Below are 12,400 nucleotides of genomic sequence, written 5' to 3' on the forward strand. Positions count from 1 at the left end.
AGAGAATGAATAATTTTGAGGGTTTTTTTTCTTCCCTTTAAATAAAGACATCTACAACACTATGAAGTTCTGCCCATAGTAATCTTATGGCGACTCTATGGTACAAGTGAGCTGGAAGAATGCTACAGAGGCCTCACAAGAGTGTCTTAAGAGACAAAAGAAAAGAAGAAAGATGGGCTAGGAATCTCAAACTTTGGGAATTTCTATTACATTCAAGGAACTGGGCTAGATGCTTGCCTAAGAGGGCAAGCTCTTTGTGTGTTCCAGTGCCAAAATACTGTCTTGGTGTTCATGGCAAATGTGTGTTTTACACATACTATTTACATTTTTTAGAAGAGAAAAGAAAGACTGTGAGATTTTATTCATGACCCCCCCCCCTTATCTACACAGCAAGGGAGGAAGCAGAGGAGCTTGACCCCAACTGCTGAGCATTACACCCCAGGTTAAGCCCACTCCAAACAGCAATGAAAAGTCCTATTGATGGTCTTGTACTTGCAGTGGGCAGAATAACAGCTCCCAAACATGTGCTAGAAACTGAGAAAAGGCTGCTTTACATGGTAACAGGATTTTGCTGATTAAGTTAAGGATTTTGAAATGGGAAGCCTATCCTGATTCAGAGGGGCCCAATATAACCACAAGGACCAGATGGACAGACAAGAGGACAAGTGGGGGTTGGAGTGATGCCAGGTCAAGAGCGAGCCATGCAGGAAGCCTGCTGCTGGAGAAGGGAAGGGAGGGGATGTTCCCCTGCAGCACGGAAGGAATCCCGCCTGTCACACTTCTGACCTTCAAAGAGAATAAATTCGTGTTATTTTCAGCTACTCAATTTGTGGTAATTTGTTGTACTAGCATGGGAAATTAATGCAACACCATTTCCCTTACTTAAAAAGGATTCCAACATTGTACTATGCCAGCATGAGAAATACAAACTAGACTTGATAACCTATGTTCCCCAGGTCCCACAATTAAAAAAAAAAGGCCAACAAAGTAGGAATGCCATATTAGCATACAAGAGCTGATCTCAAACTGGATAAAATTTTATTTATTTTTTATTTTTATTTTTGGTACCGGGGATTGAACTCGGGTCCTTGCACTTGTGCAGTAGGCAGCGAAACCACTGAGCTAAATCCCTGGCCCTGGATAAAATTTTAATTAACTATGTTCCTGTGTATCAATTAGACTTCCACCTGCAAGCACATGAACAGCTTTTACTTTTTCCACTCCAAATGAATTGTTGAGCTTTTATAATGAGGGCTCCTGAGTTTTTAAAAAAACTTATTTTCTATTTCACATTAAAATCAACAGGACCTGGCCAGTGCACAAAGGGCCAGGAGCTACTCTTGTGCAATGCACAGCAGGCAGAGGAGAAGCCCCTGAAGCAAGGCTGGGAATTGCTCTAGGCAAGGGCTAGGGGCAGCTCCACTTTGAATCAGGAATCATAAATGACTAAGGCAGAGAGCCAGGACCTCCTTGACTGTACAGGGGAGGAAGGGAGTGTGTGTGTGTCTGTGTGTGTGTGTGTGTATGTGTGTTGTATACCCCATTCCACATGTCTATATGTACAGATCACAGCATCTGAGCATCCCCTCTCTTGTACCAGTGGCTGCTTCTTTGGGAGTTGTCCTTGGCAGAGTTACTGCCCCTCCTTTTAGCATTCTAAATTATATAGAAAAGCCACATCTAAATGAAAATGGTAACTGCTAAATAATCTTTCTTTAGATTTGCAGAACCCAGAACCTCTGGAGACCTTCAGGTAACATCACAATGTGAAATGCCCCTTCATATTCTTTAACTTTGTGTATCAACATAAAGCATGTACACTGCTACAATATTTAACTTGCAGAAAAGTATGTTTATAATTATCTCCAGTAGGTTGAGGTTGATTGTGATATTCCTGCTAGAGAAGAAAAGAAGATATATGCTCAGGATGATGAAAATCCTGCTCAGTAGGAAGTCTTCCTTCTCACTGCCCCCTGTTCCTGCTTCTCATTTCCTTCCCTACAAACACTCTTTTCTCATTTCCTTCCCTTCGAAAGCTCTTGATTGCCCCTAAACAGGGGCTTTCAGGCAGTCACCCTTCACTTGGCCCTTGACTAAAACTTATTTCTCTCCCACCAAGTCTTGAGTCCTGAGCATTGGCTTTCAAGCAGCAAGAAGCCAGACCTGGGTCTGGTAATAGGTGGGTAGGTGGTGAGGTACTTAGGAAGCCTGAGGCTAGGAGAGGCAGAGAAATGTGCTGGGGAGACATCCAACTTGCATGGCTGGTACTGACAGTTGGTCTGGCTGGGAATGCCATGGGCACTTTCCTGGAGAGGAAGTAAGGTTTTGGTGGTAGGGTGTGGGGTAAAGGAAACAGACTTAATTTCCCTGAAGTCTCGTTAAATGCATAAGGAAGAGTCATCTCATGACTTGTGGTCTCTGGACTTGCCCTGAAGACTGAAACTAGGCAATGATCAAGTATCTTACGAGAGAAGTGTTTTTAAGCACTCACTACTGGTCAGGAGGTTCTGACAGTATTTGTGATGATGGATAGTGACCATTCTACAACAGATGTGTCTTAACTATGAATTTCTGCAGCTTACACTGGAGGAAGTCAGTATGTTTCAGAACCTCACACAGATACTGTGGACACAATGAACCCACCAAATAGTTCAAAAGAAGGACTTAGATATATTCTGCCCAACTGCAGATACAGCAAAAATAATGAAAAATGCCATAACTTCAAAGGGACACAAGGCCAAATGCACAGATCAAATAGCATACCATGTCAAAGAATGTTGAAGGATGTGTAACTTCACCAGCTTCCTAATACTTCAAGCAAGTGAAAGATGCCGTGGAGATATAGGAGACACTCAGTGGGGGAGGATATTCTCTTTGCTATGTCTACTTGAGGCTTTGACATTTAAGGAAAAATACTGAAATGATATCACCAGATATTCAGAGAGGCTGTGAGAGATAGGAATGTATCACCATCCATCACAGATGGACTAGGTGAAGAGCGACCAGAGTGGGTATTTACTAAGAACTGTGGATGATCAACACAAGATGATACGGTTTATACATCATGCTGGCAGATTGCTGATGTTCCACAAATTCATTTTTTACCATCTGAAGGACCAGGGAGATGGGGAGTATCGGGAAGTGATAAAAGCTATCCAATTCTGTGACAGAAACCCGTGTATTTAAGCAGCTGAACTGTAACTTCCTGAGGCTTGACCAAATGGGCTGTTAATTTGGACTTACAAGTCTTCACTGAGGCTTGATCATCTGAAGTGTGAATCTGACTTCAGAATCTTTTTCAGGAGTTATTTTAAAAAAAATTTAGACTTTGAAGCTATTAACTTTTGTGGAAGAGAAAAGAAGTGGAATTTTAAAAGTTTCTATGGTTGGCTGATACCACTTTCATTAAGAAGCAGTGTGATATGAAGTTTTTTTGCCTATGAATAACCACAAACCTTTACTGATGGTTTACTCTAAGACATTCTCACAATGAACTGAGAATGTCAGCTATTTGGAACCAGTAAATAGCACAGGATCATCCTGCCTTTAGTGAGCCCACAGATTATCTTACATGTTATATATGTTGAAACAACTCTACAAGGACAAAAACAATCCATTAGAAAAAAAATGTTAAAGTTTAATCTCTTAGCTAAGATTCTGGGAAAACAGTCTCATGGAGCCTCATCAAAATGTAATTCTTGGATCAGGGATTTAGCTCAGTGACACTGCACCTGCCTCGCAAGCTCAAAGTCCTAAGTTTGATCCCTGGTACCAAAAAAAAAAAAAAAAAAAAAGCAATTTTCAGTATCTTTCTACCCACTTATTCAAAAACAAAATTAATTAATTCCATATCTGCTAGAGGTCTATCACTGGCCTGGTCCTGTGTTTGGAAAAATACTAATACACAGTAAATAGCAACATTCTAATGACATATAACCTAAATTAATTTCCCCAAACATATCTGTATATACTCTTCACGTTAAAACTTATCATGTATGGACATCATCCAACTCTGCTGACAAAATCTTAAAATGAGTTAGTAGATTACTACTCTGGGTAAATAATCATATTGAAGACAGGGATGTGAATGACTCTGGTATTCAAATCTGTAGACATCTTTCAAAAAATATGCATTATATCAATGGACTAAACTTGCTTTGAAATTTACAATAACTCTGTATCATGAAAGTTGAAAATGAGTGGCATGACAAATATTCTATAGTTCTAATACATTATATACCATAGGCCTACTGGAAATGTTAGCTATGTTCATCTTATTTCAAAGCATTAGGTAAATTATGTCACTATCTTCTGAACATTTCTATGAGGGCATCATTACCTCCCTTCTGGGATATCACCTTACCTGGTACCATATGAATAGCTTACAGTCATGCAAAGATGTAAACCATCCCTAACACCAAAGCCCCAGGACACCTCTCAACACACATATGTCAGCTTGGCTGATGAAATCTGCTGTAATTAGTCATCAGCCAAGTAGGCTGAACGAAGTGGTGGGTTAGCTTAACCTGAGTTCTGGCTCCAAGCCACACCTCCCCAGCCCTGGTCACCTGTTGTGTAACTTAGAATTCCTGGGAAGATGGAGGAAGGGAGAGAGTTTAGGAGAGCTATTGCTGGGTGGTGACTATTAACTTGTGCTTGTGGAGGCAACAGATCTAAGTTCAAACTCCAGCTCATCCAACTACTCAGAGATCATATAGATATACACATTACATAACTGCTCCACATTTCTTTATCAATATAGTTAGGACATTGCCCACTAACCATTAACATTTATTCATGGTTTATTCTAAGAGTTTTCCTTGTGTTATCTTATCCAGGCCACCCCTATCTGTCACAGAAGGGCCATTCTTAAGTTGTTCAAGTAAGATGTAGTACCAAAAAGTAAACCTAGGTCATGTGGCTCCTACTCCCTTAAGAAGTGCCTGTGACCAGGGAAAGCATCTGCTTTGAGAATCTTATTCAGTAGAGCTAAGAGGAATCAGATTTTTAAGTACACAAGGAATACCCTATGACCAAGTGTTTTAGCTTTTCGGTTGCTGAGATATAATATCCAACCACCCACAACTTAAAGTAGGAAAGGTTTAATTTAGCTCACAGTTTCAGGGGATGCCTTAAATGATCAGCAGGCTCTAAGGCAGAAACGTAACTGTGGAAGGGTGTGATGGAGAATGCTGCTTAGTTCATGGTGGCCAGGAAGTAGAACAAGGAAATAATGCCAGAGAGGAAGGGGTGAGGAAGCATATATAGTACCCAAGGTCTAGCCTCCATGACCCATGAAGACACACTCAGGAGTGTGCTTTACTAATCTGTTAGGCATTTCTTAATCCAATGAAGTTGACATATCATGATTAATAATCAGTAATGTAGCAAGATACAAAAATCAATAGTGTTCCTGTACACTAATAATGAAACCACTGAAAAAGAAATTAGAAAAAAATACCTTTCAGAAGAGCACCAAGAAAAATTAAATACTTAGTAATTAACCTAAGGAAGTGAAAGGCCTTTACAATGAAAACTATAGTACCCTGAAGTAAAAATCAAAGAGGACATTAGCAAATGGAAAGATATCCCTTGTTCCTGATAGGCAGAACCAATATAGTCAAAAGGGCCATACTTCCAAAATGAATATACAGATTTAATGCAATTCCAATCAAAATTCCCACAGAATTCTTCACAGAACTGGAGAAGTAATTCTAAATTCCTACAGAAACAGAAGAGATTCAGAACAGCAAGAGCACTCCTGGGGAAGAGGAGCAAAGCAGACAGTATCACAATCTTCAATACAATGAAGTTATATTACAAAGTTGCTGTGATCAAAACAGCATGGTATCAGCACAAAAACAGACATGAGGATCAGTGTAACAGAATAGAGGATGCAGATACAACTTCAGGCACATTCAGCTACCTTATCTTTGACAAAGGAGCCAAAAACATATACTAGAGGAAAAATAGTTTCTATAATAAATGGTGTTGGGAAAACTGGCTATCTACATGCAAAAGATTGAATCTAGTCCCATATCTCTTCCAGTGCACTAAACTAAAATCAAAATGGATCAAAGAACTAAATGTTAGAACAAAAACAGCCTGCTGGAAGACAAAAGAGGTAAAACTCTTTAAGTCAAGATCAAAGATCTTGAAGGCAAGAAAGAACTTTCTGAAAAGTACCCCAGTTGCACAGGAAATAATACTTTGAATCAACAAATGTATCATATCAAATTAAAAAGCTTGTGCACAGCAAAGGAAACTACCAAAAGAGTGAAAAGAAAACCTACAAAATGGCAAAACTTTTTGACAGCTATTTCTCAGAGAGAACTACTATCTAGAATATATAAAGAACTCAAAAACATTAGACCCCCCCAATAAAAGACTCAATCAAAAAATGGGCAACTGAAATGAATAAACACTTCTCAGAAGTACAGATGGCCAAGAATACATGAAGAAATAGTCAACATCCCTGGTCATTAGAGAAATGCAAATTAGAACTACACTGAGATTCCATCTTACCCCAGAAAGAATGGCTATCATCAAGAAATCAAATAATAACAAATACAGGTAAGCCTGTGGGGTAAAAGGAACCCTACCTTGTTGGTGGGAATGTACACTAGTACAAGCCCCATGGAAATCAGTAGAGATTCATCAAAAACCTAAAACTAAAAATTGAATTTGGCCCAGCCCTTTCACTTCTAGGTATCTTCCTGAAAGAGTTGGAGACATCATACTTCAGGGATACTTGTATAAAAATATTTATGGCACCACAATTCACAATAGCTAAATCATAGAAGAAGCCTATATGTTCATCAACTTATGAATGAAGAAAGAAAATGTGGTATTTACACACAATGGCGTACTACTCTGCCATAAAGAAAGATAAACAAGTCATGTATAAGAAAGTGAATGTAGGGCCGGGGATTTAGCTCAGTGGTTTCATGGCGTGCTGCACAAGCGCAAGGACCCAAGTTCGATCCCCGGTACCAAAAAAAAAAAAAAAAAAAAAAAAAGAAAGAAAGTGAATGTACCTTGACTTCATAATGTTAAGTGACATAAACCAGACATATAAGCTTAAATATCACAAAGTTTCTCCCACATGAGAAACCCAAAGTATAAATGAAGAGTAAAATAAAAGCTAAATAATAGGAAGTAGGGAGATACATCGTTCTCAAAGGGGAATGTTATTAAGAAATGGTGGGAAGGGAAAGAGGACTGAAAAAACGAATTTAAATGTGCTAAGTAAATGTACCAACTCTACACAAGGAATGTAAACATTACTAGTGCAAACATCCCTCCTTCCCCCCAAAAAGGAAGGGGATCAAGAGTTGGCTGCAGGGAGGAGAAAGGGAAGGGAAAGGGTATACAAAAAGGAATTAAGATGTATTATGCACATGTACCAACTCCTGACAGAGACTGTAAACATTATATACTATAAACATGTATTAACAAAGAAAATGATCTGGAAAATGAACAATTAATGGTCATACCAGGTAAGTCTGAGAGATGGTATATTGAAAGAATATAAAAATATAAGTAAAAATCAAATTACCTGCCAGTTAAAGGAAGATTCTTGCAATCTTGCTGAGGCATCATAGATACTTCAGTGACCTCAGGGCAATTCCACATAGGTTACTGGGCCTGTTTGCCCTGGCTGGTTCCTACCCTGTGACCTATTGTGAGAATTTACCCTGACAACCTCTGCAATGGATAATGGACTTAAATGAATATTATCTAGATTTGAGTCTTGAATCAGTCAATCCCTGTGTGGGCATGTCACTGGGGAAGTTATAACCCTCATAAGCCAGTTTTCTCATCAATAAAATGGAGATGAAGATTGGACCACAGAGTTGGTACTGTTTACCAAGCTGAAGTACACAGAAAGTCTTTAAAATCTTTATTAAATGTTCAGTATAGGCCCTGGGTTTCATCCCAAGTTCCAAATAAAGACAGGGATCATTAGGAACCACCCAGTCGCAGTCTTGTCCTCATTAGCTGTGGTCATGCCCATGAATGTAGCCACTGCACTGGTGGTGGCAGAGATGGGAAAGATGGAATGTGGCTGCCCCAGCTTCCCAAAGAACATGATCAGAGATGTCTAAGAAAAACAATTTTTTGTATTTCAAACTTTTAGCTACGTACAAAGAAAACATTTGTCTACTGGGAAAAGAATTTTCTGAAATTTCATAGAAAACAAATTAGCAGGAAATGTGGTTTCTCAGGGAATTAGTAATGAAGGCTTTCAACCCCAGCTTGATTAAAAATGATGACTCATTAAGCTGGAAATTTGTTGTTGGTTAAGGAGTTAAGGTAAGGTGTCCTTCTTCAGCCTGATCAGTTGGGGCCAGGCAGGTGCGGAGCAGCCCACTCCAGGCCCTGCTGTCTGCTGGCTGTGGAATGACTGGGTGCTCACCAAGTTCCAGACTCTGGGCTCCCACAGATCATTAGTTCGCTAAATCCTCATTATAACCGTCCAGGATATTTCCCCCTATTTTATAGAGTTACTCAGAGACATGAAGTTCCAGGCTCAATGACACAGCCTTGAAGCGGCAGTTCTGTCTGACTTTGTTTTAGTTTTAGTTTTTTTTTTTTTTTTTGTACTGGGATCTAACTCGGGACCTTGCACTTTCGAGGCAGGCTCTGGAACCACTGAGCTAAATCCCCGGCAGTTCTGTCTGACTGTGTAGCACACTTTTGATCCTCTAGCAGTTGGGGCAAGGTCAATGTACAGTCACACTAACTCAAAGAGCCCAAGAAGCAGTTTATTAATTTCCTTTGGCTTTTGGCCAGTCACCTGACACCAGCATGCCTTCCTTATGGGTGTGGCCACATAGGACAGTAAATTATAGATAAAAAAAGTGAATCTTGTGTGAAGAATTAGATTGCTTTCAAAGAACATTTCCACTTAGCCACAGGTTTGCATTGCATACTCTTCCCCTGTCTAGAATTAGGATGATAGCAAGAATGACCTCCATGGTGACTGTACTCCCCACTCTCATGTAAACGCCACCCTTTTACTAACTCTGAACACCTTTGTGGCAATACAGGCAATCGTAATTGTTGTTTGTTGTTCGCATTCCAGTCCTCAAGATCAGCTTTGAGTTTGGGTTGCTTAAGTAATATCTTAGAACAGGTGAAGTCCTTGGCCAGTCCACTGCAATCACAATTCTTGAATTGGTGGCATCAGCCTATAAAAATGATAAAATACTACAAACTACAATATTTAGGACACATTCAGTAGAATGTTTTACCACTCACTTAGCAGAATCAACTCACATAGTATATATACCCAAGTCCATAAAATTATTTTATAAATTAACAGTAGTTAACTAAACATTCAACTCTGAACTTAAGCAAACCCATTTGCTTAATTATACATATATATATGATACACAGACTTAATTTAATGTATATGTGTAATATCTTAAAATGATGCTTTACTTCCTAAATAGCCTAAAAAAAAAAACCAACTTACTGCTACTGATTTCTTACCTTGTATCACAAGCCAAAAGTTGATCCCACCTATGATTATACTACAACTAAATGCACCTCATCATTACTGCACAGCAGAATGTGGGGAGATGCCTTATTTTATTCTAAGGAATCAGAGAACAATGAAGCTGGACAGTGGACCTGCCTTAAGGGGGACTGCTGCCTTGTTTGTCCTCTCAGCTTTCTTTGGAGGAAGTAAGAAGAGGGAAAGGGAGCTTGTCTCTCACTTGGTGCCTTTCTATTTTCATCCCCGTGGGATTTCATAAAACCTACAGAAAATTAAGAGCACCATCAACATTTTACAAATCCTGAACCATATCCACCCACTGCTATGCAGGTTTCTCTCTAACAATTGCAACCATAGATCTTGTTTCTTTCCGAACAACCACGTGAGCTAAAAGTCTACAAGATACAGACTATCTATTGCTGTAATGGGCTGAATGGGAATGGAGACATTCTGCTCTCCAAACACCATCAGTTTTGCAAGCAAGGCATCTGCAGTCCAAGAACTGCTGGAGGTTCCAGAACTTCTTGGTAGGGACTTCATTCATTTTTCTGAACAGTTCTCTCTCATGCCTCAAATCCTCATCCTGCACTTTAAGAGCTACAGACCCCTCTCAATTTAGCCCTGCTCCCCTCTAGCACCTACAGTATTACAATGCTTGAAACATGGAAGCAGCTCAGTAAAATAAGGATGGGCAGAAAGAAAAAGAGAAAACCCAGAGGGATTCAGGTCAAAATCTAGAAGGTAAGCAGAAGAGGGATTAGAACTAGAGAACCTTGGAGGATCAGAAGGCAGCTGTCATGGACTGGTTAAATGCCCAAACTCTGAAGTTAAGCAGAGCTGGCTTTTTCAACAGGCACTCAACAAATCTTCCTTGGGGACCTACTTCGTGGAGTGGAAGCAGTTGTTTGCTGGGGGTGGGGAGTAGTTTAAGCAAGATAAGCACAGGCCCTATTCACAAGGAGCGAATAAAACAAGTGAATATAGTTTATTTCAACTAATGACAAATGCTATTAATGAAAAAAAATAAACACAAGTGTAATGTAACAAGGGCGTGTGTGTGTGTGTGTGTGTGTGTGTGTGTGTGTGTGTATTTAGACAGCATACTATGGGAAAGCATCTTTGAGGCTGTAGCATTTAAGCTGTTACTCTGATGGCCTTGGTTTAGGGATGGCCAGCTGTGTGACCTTGGGTAGGTTATTCAACCTCTCTGCGCCTCCCTTGACCTCCCCGTTTTCCCATCTGGATTATGGAGACAACGGCAAGCACTTCACAGAAGAATGTAAAAGTAAAGGGACCTAAACCATCTGGCACACGGTACATACTGTGGTTATTGCCATTCTAGGACGGTTAGAGCCCTATGCCACGTGGGGGATCAGAAGAAAAGCCAGAAATGCAAGGTGTGCGCGGGACAACTAGCACATCTGCTCCCTAGCAGACTGCGAGTTCTCGGGTGGAGGCTAGGTGGTCTCCTCTTTGACCTCCAGGCTTCGCTTTTTGCCGGAGAGACGCCAAAAGCTAGGATGATGAGAGGCGCGGGGGTCTGAGCCACCCGGTCACCTGGCAGTGGCTCGCGACCATCCGCGGGGTGGATTGTCCCCAAGGCAGCCATCTTGGGTGCTCTCGCGGCAAGTTTCGTCACGCAGCGCTGGGGACAGCACTGCAGGGTGCTCGTGGGCGTGGACAGATAAGCCCCCCCCACTGGGGGGCGAGACCCACCCTACCACGAGGACTCGAGGGGCGCCAGGGCCTCGGGATGCTAGAGGTGGGGAGCTGACAGGGAGCGTCATGAAGGGGTCCCCAACGTGTAGGGACCCCAGGCCCGCGGCATCCCAACCCGGAGAATGGGCTTCTGCCCTCCGAGGGTCTCCCTGCAGCGCGCCGCGTGACCTCAGACTGCGCCCCAGCCTGCGCGCCTCCGCCGGGTTCCCGCGCATTTTGCACCCGGAGGCTCGGTTCGCCACCCGCGACTCACCGCTTCCCCCGGCCGCCGCCCGCGCCGCTCGCCGGTCCCACTCAGCGCCGCCTCCGCCTCTACCGGAAGCGCCACGGCGGCCCCGCGCGGTGCCGCCTTGGAGCGCGTCCTCGCGAGCGCGGCACTGGGAGCGCGCGCCCCGGCGCGGAGGCCTGGAGGCTGGCAGGCCCCTCGAGCCTGCGTCTCAGCCTCCCTGGCTCCAGGCGGGACCCCTCGTACCACCTTTTGCTTCTGGCTGCTTGCCTGGCTCTGGCTCCATAATGAACCTCCAGTTTATCCTCCGGAGGGTGGAGGGCTCTGCTTTTCATTTTGGCCTCCCTTATGGGACTACTCCTTACTTACTCATTTCTTCTTCCCAGAGCCTTCCATAGACTTGGCATCCACTCACGCCTTAATTCATTTAGACTCTTTCCCAAAGTGTAGTCTTTGGCACTACCGCCGCTGCAAAGGGATTTTAGGTGGTACCAACGACCTGCTTTACGTCACCGCGGCTGCTGTAAGGAGGCTCGGCCGTAGAGGAGACCAAGCACAGACAGAGGGAGTTACTTATGGAGGTCACGCTGGTTAAGCAGCACAGCGTCACTGTCTTGCACCACGTTGGTTACAGTGCAGCTGGTGAGATATACTGGATCCTGGACGTATTATTCTAGGGAGATGAAATCTAAGAAACGGTGAATTCTATCATGTTAATGGAAAGGGATTCCATTTTTAACGAAAGTTTTTTTCCCCAAATAAACTGTAAGTGTAGTGTTATTTAAAACAGAATTCGGAAATCGCTAATGTGTGTGTGTGTGTGTGTGTGTGTGTGTAACTTCAAAAGCTGACTGTAAGATGTATATGGGAAAATAAAGAGCAGTCATGCAGCTAGACAGTGGCAGGTGATGGGGCCCTATAGGTGCAGAAGAAACCTGATCCGAGTTGGC

At 42.2% G+C, this 12,400-nt stretch overlaps 1 protein-coding gene across 4 annotated transcripts in view; it reads right to left on the reverse strand.

Moving 5' to 3' along the window:
* The window catches only part of Sfxn1 (sideroflexin 1), a 47,506-nt gene extending 35,445 nt beyond the window's left edge, over window positions 1-12,061 (reverse strand). The window contains exon 1 of one of the 4 annotated variants that reach the window (XM_004836358.4): window positions 11,478-11,568. The gene's annotated coding sequence lies outside the window, so the exon portion shown is untranslated. Of the gene's footprint in view, window positions 1-7,558; window positions 8,989-11,477; window positions 11,587-11,819 lie in introns of those variants that run through there. The other 3 variants (XM_004836356.4, XM_004836355.4, XM_004836357.4) reach the window with 3 other exon arrangements.
* Window positions 12,062-12,400: the final 339 nt, after the last annotated feature.

This window comes from Heterocephalus glaber, unplaced genomic scaffold (assembly GCF_053883595.1).
Source record: "Heterocephalus glaber isolate CG9 unplaced genomic scaffold, H.glaber_assembly_v1.0 deba00001606, whole genome shotgun sequence".
Taxonomy (NCBI): Eukaryota; Metazoa; Chordata; class Mammalia; order Rodentia; family Bathyergidae; genus Heterocephalus; species Heterocephalus glaber.